The sequence below is a fragment of the Tenrec ecaudatus genome, chromosome 3, assembly GCF_050624435.1.
Source record: "Tenrec ecaudatus isolate mTenEca1 chromosome 3, mTenEca1.hap1, whole genome shotgun sequence".
NCBI classification, from domain to species: Eukaryota; Metazoa; Chordata; class Mammalia; order Afrosoricida; family Tenrecidae; genus Tenrec; species Tenrec ecaudatus.
In genome coordinates this window covers 72,610,259-72,626,659 of record NC_134532.1, presented here as the reverse complement: position 1 = coordinate 72,626,659, position 16,401 = coordinate 72,610,259, and the positions used below count along the sequence as shown (strand labels likewise).

General features: G+C 39.7%; 1 long non-coding RNA gene and 1 other non-coding gene across 2 annotated transcripts in view; one reads left to right on the top strand and one right to left on the bottom strand.

Annotated features, from left to right (window-relative positions):
- Positions 1 to 16,401, bottom strand: part of LOC142443434 (uncharacterized) — a 344,074-nt gene that overhangs the window by 168,726 nt on the left and 158,947 nt on the right. Inside the window, exon 4 of the long non-coding RNA XR_012783515.1 lies at positions 16,220 to 16,278. This is a non-coding gene — a long non-coding RNA (uncharacterized LOC142443434). The remainder of the gene's footprint in view (positions 1 to 16,219; positions 16,279 to 16,401) is intronic.
- On the top strand, positions 7,433 to 7,537 carry LOC142443993 (U6 spliceosomal RNA). Its single transcript, XR_012783690.1, has one exon. It is a non-coding gene; the product is annotated as a U6 spliceosomal RNA (small nuclear RNA).

Sequence of the window (16,401 nt, the reverse complement as noted above, 5' to 3'; positions counted from 1 at the left end):
AGAAAGCTTCATATTGAAGTTTTCTATGGACATCCTACAGTGGCATGATTTAGGGGATTTCAAGAGGGACAGTGTCATCAGGACGACTGCCTATAACATTTTTGTGGAGTGTTTCAGCATTAATTTATTACTTATTTAATAAAATATTTTTGTAGCTGATTACATGGGCCGTGGTGGTACAGTAGTTCAAGCATATGGCTACTTGCAAAAGATTGAATCTGCCAGCCATTCTGCAGGAGAAAGTGATGACCATCTGCTTCCATAAAGATCTACCACCTTGGAAATCCTGTGGGGCAGTTCTACTCTGTCCTACAGAGTTATTACGTGTCTTAATTGATTTGACAGCAGTGGGTTTGGGGATAGTTTGTTATTACAAAAACACTTTTTAATAAGCCCAGCTAACATATAGCAATATACCTACAAGGTTAAAACTCTGCTATTTTACTCATTGAACCCTCTAATATGCTTTCATCCGGCTGTTACTCAAAGATAATGATGCTTTGAAGCATGTGGGGTTTTGTCTTTCCTACAAGTACATACTGTTGCTGCTAGTGTTTTTACAGTCACTGATTTTGTCAAAATTTTGGGTGTTTTAGCTTAATTTTGCAGCAAGTAGTCTTTGTGAACCTGTATCGGTAACTTCTTTAAGAATGAAAGAGTAATTTTAAAAGAATCAAAAGATGTCACAATTCAAAGTAAAAGACATGCTATAAAACAATTTTGATCTTAGTGTTCAAATACTCACTCACTGCCATCAAATCAATGTCAACTCATGGTGACCCGATAAGATCCCATAGAAATGACCCTGTGACTTTCAGAGATTCTTCATGGGAATAGAAAGTCCTATTTTCCTTTTGCTGAGCAGCCAGTAGTTTAGAACTGCTGACCTTGCAGTTAGCAACCCAATGTGTAAACACTACGCTACCAAGACTCCGTGGTATTTATGAGAAATACTCAATTCAAGCAATTTATAATGATATCAAATATTCTAACATTAAAACTGATCATAAAAGTTTACTTCTTATACATATGTATGTATAACAAGTATTGATAAAATAACCTAATAACTAGAGAAACTGACAGTTTAAAATGTCAAGTGGGGAATTGCTAGGTTCCTTGATGCATATTTAGAAATATAGCTTAAAACTCAAATTCAGGGTCTCTAAAAATTATTATTTCGTTTTTGTTCATTTATTTCAAAATATCACTGGCTTGTAAATATGCACATTATTTTAATACACTTTTCAGGTGAATTATGATTAAAATCGTGGAATTTCATTTTAAAACTAACCTTTCCATTAGACTTATATTTTAATTATTTTCAAAATCCTCAGCCGTTCTGCAGGAGAAAGATGAGGCTTTGTACTCCTGCAAAAAGTTACCGTCTCAGAAACTGGCATGGGCAGGAGACAGATTTGGCTGGATGACTGAGTTTAAGTTTTGAGTATTGCAAATTATCTTTTATATTGTTCAAGGCCAGTCCATCATGCTACATGGTGTGCATACATCAGAGAGGACAAGAACTTAAGTGAAAGAAATCTTTCAGCAATTTTCCCTCTAAAGGGGGAAGAGGCTGCTGATTTCCGTTCTTTCTTTAAAAACAGAAAGTAGTCAAATGAACATAGTGTAATGTCATACCTCAGGTTTTATAATGAAGTCACTATGCTTGGAATACCTGGATATGTACACGCCATTCTTAGGGAAAGGATAGTAGAAGTACTTTTAACGAAGGTGTGATAGGTTTTGAGACAATTTGGCTAGGCAAGGATTCTCAGTATAGTTAACACTTAGTAATCTCTCATGACCTGTCCTACCACAATATAAATAGCCAGTCAACTCTATGCATTCATAATGGGATAAGATTATTGTGTTAGTCTGGGTATTTTAGAGAAACAAATCCACAGAAAATCATATGTATAAGAGACGGTACTATATAAAGGCTAAGTGCACATCAAGAAAACATCCAGATGTGAGTGGCGATACCAGGAGGGAAGGGAGAGGGTGAGTTGGAAAAGGGGAACTGATTACAAGGATCTACATACAACTTCCTCCCTGGGGGACGGACAACAGAAACGTGGGTGAAGGGAGACATCGGACAGTGCAAGATAGGACAAAATAATAATTTATAAATCATCAAGGGTTTATGAGAGAGGGGAGAGTGGGGAGGGAGGGGGAAAATGAGGAGCTGATACCAGGGGCTTAAGTGGAGAGCAAATGTTTTGAGAATGATGAGGGCAATGAATATACAAATGTGCTTCACACAATTGGTGTATGTATGGATTGTGATAAGAGTTGGATGAGTCCCTAATAAAATGATTTTTTAAAGATAAGAAAATAATAATTTATAAATTATCAGTGTTCGTGATGGAGGCAGGGCGAAAATGAGGAGCTAATAGCAAGGACTCAAGTAGAAAAAAATGTTTTGAAAATGATGATGACAACATATATACAAATGTGCTTGAAACAATGGATCGATGGATTGTTATAAGAGCTGTAAGAGTCCCCAATAAAATGATTAAATAAAAATTTTTTTAAAGAAACAAAACATCCCAACCCAGTGCTGCCCAAATCCACAGTCCAACATTAACCCATATGTCTGACACCAATCCACAAAGTCCTCCTCCATCTCACAAAACAGAGGCAATGATGCCGACTTCAGGAGGAAAGCCAAGTCAGTGAATGTGTAAGCATCTCAGCGCTGGCAGGAGTCTCCACACGGCTGGACCTACCCATGCGGCTTTCTTCTCAGGGATGTCTTGCAGGTAGTGAGCCTTGCCAGCTAAAGCAGGGAACTGGCTAAAGCAGCTGTACCCAGGTCTGACCGTCACAAAGCAAGTGACCTGAGAACTCGAAAGGTGAGGCTCACCGAGCCATTTATCCCTCCGCCCTTCAATTAACCCCACATGTGTTTATCGGCCAGGTTGGCTCAATAAACTAAATACCTCAAGTATGATGAAATATGGTCCTCAGGTCACAGCCCTGATGCAATAATTAAATGAAATTTCCTTGGACTATGTCCAAATAAGTGGGGGCTTACGATGATCATTAACTTGCCTTGATGATTGCACCTTAGCAGCAAGAGTTTTCTTCTGAGGTTCCTGATTCAACATCTCTACCTGATGATGCCTCCTTGAGGGTATGGAAGGTCTTTGTGCAGGAAAGACAATGAGGCGCACCGGTCTCTCTTGTTTCTCTCCTGCCTGCTTGCCTGGGTCCTTTGTCTCTCATGAGCAGAGGCCTGCAGACCCTGTAAGCTGTGGGGACACTGGCATGCTCCTACAAACCTTGATCCATGTGACTTTACGCTCACCAGACTGCAATCTCCCAGTTTCCTGCTTCACCTTTCTGCTCATGGTCAGTCTTATAAAGTGGCCCCACCGTCAAGAAGGTATAATCAGGATGTGACTTGATTGACAGATTAGTCCCCATCCCTACACGTTCACACAGGTGCAAGTTGACATAAAATCTAACTGCCATAGATGCTTTTGAGTTAGTCCGGAGTCGTAATGATCCTTTGTGAAACAGGATGAAGCACTGCCTGGACCTGCATGAAATCCTCACGAATGTTTTTATGTTTGAGCCCATTAGTGCAGGCACGATGTCAATATATCTCTTGTTCATTCACTCTCTGCTTTGCCAAGTATAATGCCCTTTTTCAGGGACTGGTACCTCCTGATAACATGTTCCAAGCCTGTGAAGCAAAGTCTCACTGTCTCCATTTCTACGGCACATTCTGATCATCCTTCTAAGATCTATTTGTTTGTTTGTTTTCAATCCATGCTAAATCCAATACGTTTTGCAGACACCATAATTCTAATGCATAGATTCTACTTAAGTCTTCCTTATTTATTTTCCAACTTTCATGTGCATGTGAAGAAATTGGCCTAAGATTATGATTTTTCCAAGTGTACCTTAGTCCTCAATGTGGCTTTCCCCCCCTCACTTTAGCACTTTTTTTTTTGCTTTAACACTTAATGAATTCTTTAAAGTAGTTTTTGTACAATACTTCATTTGATTTCTCGATAGCTGTGCATCCACATAAAATAAAACATTTGACAACTTCAATATTTTCTCCATTTCTTATGATGTTATTGATCCAGTATGAGGATTTTTGTGTTATTTCCATTAAGTTATAATTCACATGAGAAAACATATTAAATATTATAATGAAATGGGTAGTTATCCAGAGTTAGAAATCTCAAAGAACACACCCAGCATTTCTTAAACTGACAGAACTGGGGGGGAAAGAACAAAACAGCATCAACTATCAATATTGAAGAATTCTATAGGTAAAATACTGAATGATGCACAAAGCATTAAAAGAAAGGAATACAAGATCACTATACTAAAAATAGTTGTTTGATGTTCGACTATTCCAAGATTAAGAACCAATGGCATTGAAGAAATTTTATCTGCACTGTAGGCATTGCCAAAAACAAGATTCTAGAAATGGATAGATAACAATCAAAATGTTTTAACAAACGGATGCAGCAAACTTATGTTTCTATGATAACAAATTTGGAAATCAAGTCCCTGGCCAAATAACTGGAAGAGATCCATATTTGTTCCTACTTTAAAGAAAAGTGACCTAATAGAATGAGGAAACTATCAAAAAATATTAATATCACATACAAGTAAAAATTTTACTGGTGATAATTTTTAAAACGATTGTAGCCATACATCAACACTCAACTGCCAGAAATTCAACCAAGACTCAGAAGAGGACTTTCATGAAAGATATCATTGCTTATGCCAGATGGATTCTGCTCTTCTGCATCATCACTCCTTCCTTTGCTTTAGCACCCCTGATTTCAAGAACAAGTTTGGAAGTCTCTTCTAGCATCCACTTCGACCGTTTCTTTCTCTCTGAACACTACAGACATGACAATGTTATTATACTCAGAAAGTCTACCTACAGGAAGAAAAATAAAGAATCAGAAATACTCATGTACACAATACATAAAATTATAATGTCTAAGTTTCCAGACTAGGAGACCTGATTACGCAATGGCTAAACACTTGGTTGCTCATTACAAGACTGATGGTCCCAATTCTATTGGAGAAATACCTAGGCATCTGCTCCCATGATAATTACAGTCTAGACAACCCTGTGAGGAAGTTCTACACTACCCTATGGGATTGCTATAGACAGCACCTAACAAAAAGAATGTTCAGCCTCCGAAGAAAAGCCCCGCAATCTCCTTCTGAGAAATTATCCAACGCAAAACCCTTGGCTCACAGCTCTCCAATCCCATTATTCATGGTGTCACCACCATGAGTCTGGAAGCTAACAACAGCTTTCTAATATTATTTAACACTCTGGTTTCTGAATAAAAGTTGCTACCCATGCACTTCAGGAAAATGCTGTCCCCTTCTAACCTTATCTTTCCAACAACCCATACCAAATTCACTGTCATCTAGTCAATGCTGACTCAGTGACAATCCCCCATCCCCTTTGAATTACCAAGATTGTTACTGTTCATGGGAGTAGAAAGCCCAGTCTATCTCTCTTAGAGCTACTGGTGGTTTTGAACCACCATCCATAAGGATTGCAGGCCAACTCATAACCACTAAACCATCAGGGCTCCCATCCCATCATTACTGTAAGGCTATACTTTACCCACTGGTATAAACATTAAGTTATTTTGTGTAAATTCACGTTTGTATTTTCACCACTGCAAATGAAAGGAGGCTTGTCAATGTACCTCAAAACTATTTGATAAATTTCCATTTTAAAATTCTATTGAAAAGTAGAAAAGCTAAATTTTAATTTTGCTTCTTTCATTAAAATGTATATTTGTAGAGATACCTATAAAAATGGCACATTTTGTACTGTTTATTGCTGATAATATGCCTACAATAGAACCCTGATTTTTAAAATTAATTTCACTAAAGTAAATGGGTTTTTATGTACGTGTAGAATGAGTTCAATACCTTTTTTTTCAAATTAATACCTTTTAAACATCACCTAATAAGTATAAATTAGAAGAAATGGAGCATTAATGACTCGAGGTGAAAATCTTGAGACAAAAGCTATTTGCCTAAAATTAACATTTAAGTAGGGGTAGGAAGATAATAAGACAAAATACTTGTTAAAGTACTACTTTTAGTAGTTTTTTTGTTTCATTCTTTTTTGCTGTCTCAGTAATTTTGACTTTCTTTGGTCGTCATATTTTTCTGTTCTCTAACTAAATAAATATTGATTTAAAAGCATTATGCCTTCTATTTTTCTGGAAGTTTTTGTAATATCAAATAAAAACTTCTACAAAATTTAATCAGCATTTTTACAAAAAAATAGACATTTGAGTAACATTCTCTTTCTATCAACTTCAAATTAATCACATTCAACAGCCTTCACTTACTTTAGAATCAGAAGATTCTAATGACCACTGCGCAGTTTCCAGAATCAGACAATTGAATGCCATTCCCTTGTAAAGAGAAAGGACTGACATGGTCCTGGAATGAAGTAATGCAACTGTTTCAAGACCGCTTAGAGTAACAACTTAGAGCTCATGAGTAAAGAGTCTATGGCTTATAGATTGAATTCTGTCCTGGGTTGATTTTATCTAGTTATCAAGGTGATAAATTCTATGCTGGATACTACCAGTATATCCCAGGGCAAGATCCTGTACATCTTGGTCAAAATGAGCATGTAAGACTAGGTTAGTAAATAGGTTTAATTTGGTATGTCAACTCTGATTAAACGGTGGTGGCTGTTTGGAGCACCTTGCTAGGAACATGTTGAGGTGACATGCAGACTCAGAGAAATAGCCAAGATGGGTTAGCAATAACTGCCATGGGCTCAAAGTGAGAAAGGGAATTTTGTCCTATTTACTATTCTTGCTATCAGGATATAAGAAAAACAAAATATTTGAAATATTTTTCCAGAAGGCCGGGCTCAATTAAAATCTAATAGTACAAATGGTTTCCGTCTATTTAACAGGAGGCCCCTTTCCCCTAACTGAAGAACTTTCCATTTTTCTAGATATTTTGCTTTTGCGTGTTTCTGCCTCCCCTCTGTCCTTCAGTAAATCTCCTTTTGTCTACTATAATATAGATCTGTAAATATTTACTTATAGTTTCCTTATCCTAAGAAAATTTTAGGCTATGAGTTATCATCAACTCAGCACCAGCTAACAGTGACTTTGAGTAGAAGACAACAAAATGCTTCCGGGGCTTGTAGCATCATCATGATGATCACAGGTGCATTTGAATAGTCTGGTGTGGCTATCTGTCAATCTATCTCATTTTTTATATACAGGTACTTACTTACAACAGGTGTCTGTCCTGACAACTCCAACATAAATTAATTCTGATGTATGTAAACATATTTTAAGTTATTATTATTGTCTTTTATTATCAATATCTTTATAAATCCAATCTTTATTTGTCTTTGGGGATTAGAAACATTACACATAAATTTATATATATGGTGCTCACCTTGGCAGCACATATACTAAAATTGGAATGATACAGAGAAGATTAGCATGGCCCCAGCATAAGGATGACATAAATTCGTGGTGCATTCCATATTTTTAAAGGGAGAGAAAATATAACAAGGGTTCGGGAGGAGGGGGATGAAGAGGGGTAGGGGAGATAAAAGGAATATGATATCAAAAAGTCCAAAAAGGAAAAATATATTTTGGAAAATATGTATGATTATGAAAGAAATTATACAATTATATTTGACATGATTAAGCTATGGAATGATGTGACATGTATATATCATATGTATATAGAAATGATATGATGATGCATATGACATATGTATATGTATATCCCAAGTTACAGAAAATTTTTTAAAAGACATAAATCCAGAAATGGATTTTGGACTCACACTAAATCCTAGCTCCAATTTAAGAGCAATAAGTTCTTACATCATTGGCATGCTCTATACTCACCTTCATGAAAGAAACATTAAAGATAAGGGTGCTACCGCAAAGTGTGGTGAAGAAAGCTGATGGTGCCTGGCTATCATTCAGAACAGTGTCTGATGATATCCCTCACTGACCCATAGTGCTACAGGGTCAACACTGGAGACACAGTGTGGGAAATGTGCTCAATCTGACCCCACCACGCTGAGGCAAAACACTAAGGGCATGCAACAGAACAGCAAGTGGAACAGAACAACAAAGTCCCCAGGAACACCAAAAATAGATTTTGGGGCCAGGGTGTGGTGCCCCATCAGACTCAATAGACTATACTCCTAAAGGTCAACAAACAGACCTTGAACTTTTTACAGGCTTTTCTTTTTTTGTGTTGTTGGTTTTTGTTGTTGTGGGTTTTTTTTGTTGGTTTGTTTGTTTGCTATTTTGTTGCTTTGTTTTTCTGTCTTGTTTTTGTGTATATTATTATCTCTGCAGGTCTATCTAGATAAAATAGGCAGGATTAACAATCTGGAGGAGAAAACAACTGGACCAACAGCTCCAGGGGGACATGGGAGAGGGGGAGTCAGGAGAAAGGAAATGGATGTTAACAAACCCAGGGACAACGGAACAAGTGATCCAAAATCAATGGCGAGGAGGGTGTAGGAGGTCTGGTAGGGCTTGATCAAGGGCAGTATAACTGAGAGCAATTACTGAAACCCAAATGAAGGCTGAGCATGATAATGGGAAAAGAGGAAAGTAAAAGGAAATAGAGGAAAGAGCTAGGAGGTAAAGGGCATTTAAAGAGGTCTAAATACAGTCATGTACATGTGTAACTATATTTATATATGACGATGGGGAAATAGATCTATGTGCACATATTTATAGGTTTAGTATTAAGGTACACATGGAAATTGGGCCTCTACTCAAGTACTCCCTCAATGCAGGAACACTTTGTTTTATTAAACTGGCATTCCGTAATGCTCACCTTCTCGACATGATCGCTGAAGACAAAGCAGGTGCATAAGCAAATGTGGTGAAGAAAGCTGATGGTGCCCAGCTATCAAAAGGTATAGTGTCTGGGATCTTAAAGGCTTGAAGATAAACAAGTGCCCATCTAGCTGAGAAGCAACAAAGCCCACATGGAAGAAGCACAGCAGCATATGTGATCACGTGGTGTTGATAGGATCAGGTAATAGACATCAAAGAACACAAAAATCATATCATTGTGAATGAGAGGGAGTACGGAGGGGAGACCCAAAGCCTATCTGTAGGCAACTAGACATCCCTTTACAGAAAGGTCTCGGGGAGGAGATGAGTCAGTCAGGGTGCAGTATAGCACCGATGAAACATACAATTTTCCTCTAGTTCTTTAATTCTTCTTCCACCCTCCACCCACCCACTATTATGATCCCAATTCTACCTTACAAATCCAGCTAGACCAAAGTATATACACTGGTACAGATAAGAATTTGAAACACAGGGAAGACAGGACAGATAAACCCCTCAGAAAGAATAATGAGAGTAGTGATACCAGGAGGGGAAGGGGAAGGTTAGGGAGAAAGGAGGAACCGATCATAATGATCTCCATATAACCCACAGGGACGGGCAACAAAAGGGGGTGAAGGGAGACATCAGACAGTGTAAGAAATGAAAAAAATAATAATGATTTATATAATTATCAAGGGTTCATGGGAGAGGGAGGGTGGGGGAGAGTGGGGGGGGGTCGGAATGAAGAGCTGATACCAAGGGCTCAAGTAGAAAGCAAATGTTTTGAGAATGATGATGGAAACAAATATACAAATGTACTTGACATAATGGATGCATGTATGGCTTGTGATGAGTTGTATGAGTCCCCAATAAAATGATTAAAAAAACAAACAGTGCCTGGAATGTTAAGGGTTTGTATCCCAACAAGCAGCCATCTAAGTGAGGAGTCACTATGTCCACATGGAAGAAGCACACCAGCCTGTGTGATCCAAATGAGGCAATTACAAAATTTGAATCTGGTGAGGAGAAAAGCATCAGAGCAAAAATTATGAATTCCCAATTTGTGGAGGGCTATGGGAGGCTGTGGGAGCCCAAAACCACCTGCAGAGTGTCTAGTCAGACTGAGCCGCTGGCAGATCCGCTCTCGCCACAGGCAAGTCTGGAACAACCTTACTGCCAGGCAAAGAGCATTGGCATCTTATGTTGGATCAAACTCAGTACTAGTTGACCACCCTGTAGACAGGACCTGAATTTGTGCTGGTACAAGTATCTCTTACTGGTTCCATGAGAGAACCATGACAGAACCTGGCTTTTTCACTGTTATTGGGGGTCTTTTGCTTCTTATGCATTATTTGTATTTTTGTCAGTACATTATTATGTTTTATCTTTACCAACTTAGTGCAGTTTTGTTTTTTTACCATTTTTCTGTTGGGTCTCCCAACTATTAAGCATAGGAGGAGTGATACATAATGAAAATAACTGATACAAGGGAATTGAGGGAATACAGGGGTGTGGGGTGAATGATGGGGAGGGAACGGGGATTTCAGGAGTAAATAATGAAGACAGGAGGGGGAGGGAGCAGTAGAACACATTGTGATTGCACAACTCATCTTAAAGGTGATTTAAACATGGGGCAGGAGCGGGGCTGATCCTCTGAAATTGATGTGGGGGTGATTGTACAATTTTCTTTGATATGATTAAATGATTGAACTATTGGATTGTATGATATGTAAATTACTTGCCAGTAAAACAGTTGGGAAAATATTGCATATTTGGTTTAATGCCCATGCATTAAAAATACACAAATCATAAAAGTGTATGTTCACAAGGAAGAAGAGTTGCAATGATGGCATTTTGTCAGCTTCACTAAGGTAATACTCCACTCCTGGAAGGTTCCGGTCAGCTGGATTGGTCCTAGGATTAGAGACAAGGTTTCTATTCAACAAGTTCATGAGGTTTGCCAAGTGATCCTTCTCTTTTCTTTTTTTTTAATGGAACAGAGAAGTTTACTGAAGAGGAACTTCAGTATGGAACACTGAACAGCCCTAGCTAATCCGAGGGTGCTGTGGGAAGGGCTTCACGTTTTCACCCTGCTAAATGTGGAACTTCAACCACTGGCTGGCTTTCTGAAAAGTCTTCTGCTAGTGGCTGGTTTTCCATAGTTTACCTGTCCTTGGTAGGTGAGGTGTGTGCACTCCAGAGTTCAGTCTGTGACTTTGACCAGGAGTCTTCACTGTCTACTACTCTTGTGGAAAACTACTGATAGTGAATTATGACTTCTCTGCTCTCCACCTTCCTTTGAGCTGGGAAGCTTTTTAACACTCGATGGTTTAAACCACTCATCCACAGTCCTTCTCTCTACCTCGTGTTCTACCCCACCTCTTCTGTTTTCTCTTCTTCCTCTGTGGTCCTGCAATCCCCATTTCACCCGAGTCAATGCTCATCAACCATCTAGTCTGTTACTTTCTCTTCTTGTACTCCCCCACCCCTTGGTAGCCGTCAGAGTCTGTTCCCATTGGGAATCAAGTGTTTGTCTTGGTATTCCTCCTTATGGTACTCTTCTCTACAATATTTGTGTTTTTATGATTAAATCACTCAGCACAATGAGCTCCTGGTCCATCCTTGTCATAAGGTGCTTTGTGGTTTCATCATTGTTTTTAGCAATATACAGCCTTGCATTGTGTGTATATACCAAGGTTTCTTTACCAGTTCTTCTACCGATGAGCATATGGACGGCTTCCAACTTCTTGCTAATGTGAACAGTGCTGCGATGAACACAGACGTGCACAGACTCCATTATTTCTCTTACTTCTGTAGGGTATATACTCAGCTGAGGTATTGCTGGACCATATGGAATTCTATTCCCAATTGTTTGAGATAGCACCAGGTCAATTTCCACAAGGTTCGTACATTTTTTCTCCTTCACATCTGAGTATTTCATAGTTACTTCTCACTGCTTCCTGAAGCTGTCCACCAACTTTAGCAAAGGGATCAGCATTTGAGTCCATGTTTTTTTCACGGTCTGTATTCATACTGAAAATCAAGATCAAGCGAGCTTTTGCCCACCTGCTCCACGGGAGGTTTCCGTCCTCCCTGAGCTCGCCTTAGGACACCTGCGTTACCGTTTGACAGGTGTACTGCCCCAGTCAAACTCCCCACCTGGCACTGTCCCCGGAGCGGGTCTCGTCTAGGCTCACCCCCCACACCCCCACTCCCCCCCACCCTCACCGGGTCAGTGAAAAAAACGATCAGAGTAGTGGTATTTCACCGGCTGACCGGTGGAACCCCGCCCGCCCCCCTCTAGGGGAAACGGACAGACGCCGGGGGCCTCCCACTTATTCTACACCTCTCATGTCTCTTCACCGAGCCAGACTAGAGTCAAGCTCAACAGGGTCTTCTTTCCCTGCTGATTCCGCCAAGCCAGTTCCCTTGGCTGTGGTTTCACTGGATAGTCAGTAGGGACAGTAGGAATCTCGTTCATCCATTCATGCGCCTCACTAATTAGATGAGGAGGCATTTGGCTACCTTAAGAGAGTCATAGTTACTTCCGCTATTTACCCATGCTTCATTGAATTTCTTCATTTTGTCATTCAGACCACTGGGCAGATATCACATCGCGTCAACATCCGGCCCGGGCCTTCGCGATGGGTCCATGTTTTCAAATAACTAAAACTCCTAATTCAGTTTAGTGTGTTAGGCTGGGCTGTCTAGAGAAACAAAACCAGTGATATCTATGTATAAGGAAGAACTTTATTTCAATAAGTAATTTCATATCAAGAAGACAACCAAGCCTTGTCTAACTCACGTTCATAGATGCGATGCTAACTGGTACCCTCTTCAGATTCATGTGGCTGCATGCTAATGACACAGAAAGGTGAAGCAGCAAGCAGAGAGAACAGAGGCTGATGGGTTCAGAGTTGTGTGGATCCAAGACTTGTGGAAACATGGCAAGGCTCAGATAGCTCTCAGGGTTGGGCAGCCCACATGGGGCCACCTCTGGAGGCAGGCATAATGAAGCCTCAGTGAGGAGAGAGGCAAAGCACCAGAAAGAAGGAAAAGTCCTGGTGTCTCTCCTCTAGAAAGGCCACACACCCAGGAAGGTCTCATCAGGCTGTTTGACAGGCTGGACTCTACCTGTGTATGTTCACACAGGGTCAAGTTGACATAGAATGTGTCTGTCACAATTAGAGGGGAAAAATTTCAGCAAGCCCTTTCACTGTCATTTTGACAATTTATTTTTCCTCTTCTTCATTTTTTTCTTCGTGATTTCTTTTCTCTTCAAATCCATTAATTACTGACGTGACCATTATCTTTTTTTTTCTTTTCCCTTTTCTTTTTTTTACATTTTATTAGGGACTCATACAACTCTTATCACAATCCATACATATACATACATCAATTGTATAAAGCACATCCATACATTCCCCGCCCCAATCATTCTCAAAGCTTGCTCTCCACTTAAGCCCTTTGCATCAGGTCCTCTTTTTTTTTTTACCCTCCCTCCCCGCTCCCCCCTCCCTCATGGGCCCTTTGTAATTTATACATCGTTATTTTGTCATATCTTGCTCTATCCAGAGTCTCCCTTCCCCCACTTCTCTGCCGTCCCTCTCCCAGGGGAGAGGTCACATGTGGATCCCTGTAATCAGTTCCCCCTTTCCAACCCACTCACCCTCCACTCTCCCAGCATCGCCCCTCACACCCTTGGCCCTGAAGGTATCATCCACCCTGGATTCCCTGTGCCTCCAGCCGTCATATGTACCAGTGTACAACCTCTGCCCTATCCAGCCCTGCACAGTAGAATTCGGATCATGGTAGTTGGGGTGAGGAAGCATCCAGGATCTGGGGGAAAGCTGTGCTCTTCGTCGGTACTACCTTGCACCCTGACTGACCCATCTCCTCTCCTAAACCCCTCTATGAGGGGATCTCCAGTGGCCAACACTTGGGCCTTGGGTCTCCACTCTGCACTTCCCCCTTCATTCAATGTGATATATGTACACACACAAACACACACACACACATTCTTTTTTTTTTTTTTTTGCATGATGCCTTATACCTGGTCCCTTTGGCACCTCATGATCGCACTGGCCGGTGTGCTTCTTCCATGTGGGCTTTTTTGCTTCTGAGCTAGATGGCCGCTTGTTTATCTTCAAGCCTTTAAGACCCCAGACACTATCTCTTTTGATAGCCGGGCACCATCAGCTTTCTTCGCCACATTTGCTTATGCACCCATTTGTCTTCAGCGATCCTATCATGGAGGTGTGCAGCCAATGATGTGATGATTTTTTGTTCTTTGATGCCTGATAACTGATCCCTTGGGATCACTTGCTCACTCCGGCTGGTGTGTTCTTCCATGTGGGCTTTGTTGCTTCTGAGCTAGATGGCCGCTTGTTTATCTTCAAGCCTTTAAGACCCCAGTCACTATCTCTTTTGATAGCCGGGCACCATCAGCTTTCTTCACCACATTTACTTGTTCACCCACTTTGGCTTCAGCAGTTGTGTAGGGAGAGTGAGCATCATAGAGTACCAATTTAATAAACGAAAGTATTTGTGCATTGAGGGAGTGCTTGAGTAGAGTGACCATTATCTTTTGTATCCCTATCTATAATATCAAGTTCTAAATGCATCCTTCTTCTCACACTGATGATTTCTCCATCTATCTTTTCCATCATATTACCTTGACCAAATTCTTGGACTATGTTCATAAAATTCAATTTTTTATAGCCCCTGTATGTATTTTCCATTAACTTCCTCCCAGAAAGATACAATGTTTCAGCCTATTACCACAGTATTTTGAACAGTAAATCATAAAATTGAGCACTTGGGAGTGAACCTCTGAGGATGAAAACACCAGTAAATTATATACTGCAACATTCTGTACATATTATTAGTGATAAAATGTACAAAAAAAATCAATGGGTGGCCAGAAATATTGTTCATTGTAATTCAAATATACCACAACTTTGCTGTCCTTTCCCAACCACAATAAACATTTCCAAACAACAAACCAAGTTGTAATTTTACTTGTATGTGGTAACTGTGATTATTAGTAAATAAAACACCCTTGAAGAAATTCTCTCATTTCCTTCAGATGGTCAGCATTAGAGGTTACCTGATCCCATGGGCATGCGTATGTAAGCAGATGTTCCTTGGAATCTGACTGCCCAGCAAGCATTGCCCCAGCTCCTTTTCAATTCTGAGAACAGTTCACTGAGTGTTCTTTGAAACCCTCGTCTGTCATCTTGCATCCATATACCATAATTTGGATTGGAAGGTAAAAATGGCCTACCCACATGGTTCAGGAGGATGTGCATCCTATACTCAATTCAATGACTACAATGATTGATTCAAAGATAGGCATTCGACCTGATTTCATTAAAGGTTTCATTGTGAGTCCAATCTTGATTTTAAAAAATTGGGAATGTATGGAATGCATTCTTCCTGCTTAAGTTACTAAAGGGATCAAGACCTGTCAATGTTAGGACTGCACTACACAACTGAGCTGTCCTGTAAGTGCAGTAATGCTGCCGAAAGTACAGGCAACTCAGAGAAAATGTTAACCCTGATAAGACTGAGAGCTCTGGGTGACACTTCGGTTGTAACTACGGCTATATTTAGACTTTCTAAGGAAGTCAGTAAATTCCCATTTTATCTAATAATTTTGAAAAGGACTAAATCAACTAAAAGATCTCTGATTAATCCACAAATTTTTTAATTTTCAGAGTACTTTATTCAGTGATGAGGGAAAGGGCTCAGCCTGTTAAAACTATTCCCCCAAAAAATGGCTGAAGTAAGAAACTGAACTCAATCCCTAGCCTGAACAGGGTTGAAATATACACATGTCAAAAACCACGCAGTTTGAGCATGAGCCTCTCATGACTGTCTCCTGAGCACTATGGTACCTAAGACCTTTGCTAAAGACATTCAGTTAGGTAAGCATTAAATTTAGTCCTTTCTGACGAAGTGTGAAGGTTTTGGCTCTTTCTTTAAATGTGATTGTTTAAAAGAACAAGAGCAACAAGCATAACTCCAAGAGCAAAGAATTAAACAGAGGCGTGTCAAAAATGATTCTCCCACACTATCAAATTAGAGGTTTCATGCCTATTGAGGATGGGGATCTCCACATAGTATTTCTAGGATGTTGTGAGACATGTTACTCATAATTATTCAATCTTGGACCATAATCACCTCATTTCATGGCTTTATTCAGATCCAAAATTGATTTTTTTTTTCAGCCTTGAAGGTACACTACTAATCTAGATATTGGCAGCTGGCTTTCCAATTGGTAAGGCCTATAAATTAAGTTTATATTAAAAGAAATTGAAAGGATGTATAAAAGGAGAAAATAATCATTGACTTCAAAATACCTTCTTGACATAGGTTTCTCTGAAATTATCCATCACTTCACTGGATATTCATTGTTTTCCTAAAGGAGAAATGATACCAAAATTTTAAAATGTACTTAGTATTAGACAAAATTGATTCCACAATTTGACTGAAACCATAAAGTTGAGGGGAAAGTTACCCAGGTTGGGGAAGTGAGACTATA